This window comes from Magnolia sinica, chromosome 6 (genome assembly GCF_029962835.1).
Source record: "Magnolia sinica isolate HGM2019 chromosome 6, MsV1, whole genome shotgun sequence".
Taxonomy (NCBI): Eukaryota; Viridiplantae; Streptophyta; class Magnoliopsida; order Magnoliales; family Magnoliaceae; genus Magnolia; species Magnolia sinica.
Window position 1 is genome coordinate 18432101 of NC_080578.1, and position 1902 is coordinate 18434002.

The following is a 1902-nucleotide window of genomic DNA, read 5'->3' on the forward strand; positions in this document are numbered from 1 at the left end:
GGTGATTTTAAGGGCATTCCCATCCAAAAGTAGGGCCCATCATATCACCAAACTATGGTTCCGCATCATGGTGTGCCGTAATGGCCTTTATGGGGCTGTAATGGCCACTACATAACGGCAATGGTGGCAACTGTTACACGTTATGGGGTCGTAACAGCCATTACGGAAAAAATTACCAGTAACGGCCCCGTAATGGGCATTACATAACAGGCCTGTAACGGTCCATTACGGGGCCAATTCAAGTTTTTATTTTATTATTATTTTTTTTTTTTTTAAAGTCATAATGGCCATTACGGCCCATATCATAACTGTAACAATGGTGGCCGTAGACCCGTATCATAACTGTAACAGTGGTGGTTGTTACGGCCACCGTTGCCGTTACAAAGTACCTTGCTCCACATGTACAAAATCCTCTGCTTCAACAAACTGCACATTTGCCAATGAGTAGAATCTTATAGTTCCTCAACAAGCAAGCAAACAAAGCAGTATCTTACAGTGATATACAAAACAGTGCCAAACCAGTGTATGAAGCACGTACAAGGTAGAGATCAACATAGTCAAGCTGCAATTCTTGCAAGGTTGTTTCCAATGCAACAGGCACATCTTCCGGTGCTAGATCATTACACCTGCAAATGCAAATTTTCATTTCTTAAAATAGGAGAATATAGTAACTACTTAAGAAAATTTAGATCGTTACACTGACTCCATTCTCATACATTGTAGAGAACATGAACAAGATCGCAACAATCATAAAGGATGCCTAACCAAAATGGACCATTGCCTAAAAGGATTACCTACCAAAAAACCCAACTCTTCAACTAGAGGATCTTTTACGAAACAGCGGAAGATCAATAATTTACCTTTTTTACAGCTATCCACTTTTTTTTCCCCAAAAAATCCTCAAATATGAATGATTAGATTGTTTGATCAATATAATGCTTGGTATAAGGTCCATCCAAGGTTGGTACTTGGCGATTGGTTCAGATGTCATGCATGTATTCCTTTTTACAGGAATCAAGTCACTGATAATGTAAGCAAAAACCAATGACAGACACTGCAATCTAGTGAATACTTCATATGCATAAGCTCTATAAAAGATAGTGGCATTCTCCCTGTATGGTCACCATTACAGTCTCCCATTCAAAGCAAAAGGTAAAACCCACCATAGTTTTGAGGTGATAAACAAATCATGACGCTTCACCACCCCATCTTCAAAGAGTTGCTTCAAAGCCAAACCAACCTACAGTTACCACAACCACACTGTAATTTCACACAAGGGAGCTAGATATTGTCTATTGAATGAAAGAAAAAGCAGAGTGTTTTGTAAGCAACTGCAAGACAAGATGGTTATAAGCATCATAGTGTTATGAGTTGCATATTGGTTCCTGGAAAATCCAACCAATTGATGTAGATGACCCATTCAGTTCAGCGCACACTTCACCTTTGCCATGTAAAAACCACATTGTTCAGATGATCCTATCCAAGTAAACTGCAGGATGGACCGAGTTTGTACTGAACTCACTGACAGCTAGATGGGCCGGGACTGAGCTGAACTCAGTTGGCAGCAGGTGCTCGGCCGAGTCAGGACCGGACTCAACAAATGGGTCGCTGGGCCGATCGGAATGTGACCAACGCTGGAAAAAAATAAACCAGCGATGAGGTTCCCTAGCTAACTCGGTTTAGTCCGATCCGGCCCTTGTATGGCTGAAAATTTAAGGGCTAAGGCCCTACTGCAAAAGCCTTCCATTTTACCATGAAAATGGCTTCAATCAGGTCACCCCAGCTGAATCGACTCAAGCTTGAACTAACTAGAAAATCCCTCATTGCAGAACAAGGGTTAACTGAAGTATGACTTGGAATTATCAATTAAAACAGTACTAGGCTTGCACGTAGGTAAAGCCT

At 41.2% G+C, this 1902-nt stretch overlaps 1 long non-coding RNA gene across 1 annotated transcript; it reads right to left on the minus strand.

Moving 5' to 3' along the window:
* Positions 1-309: 309 nt before the first annotated feature.
* Positions 310-1489, minus strand: LOC131248449 (uncharacterized). Its single transcript, XR_009172235.1, has 2 exons — positions 1164-1489; positions 310-626 (listed from the first exon to the last, which is right to left on the minus strand). It is a non-coding gene; the product is annotated as an uncharacterized LOC131248449 (long non-coding RNA).
* Positions 1490-1902: the final 413 nt, after the last annotated feature.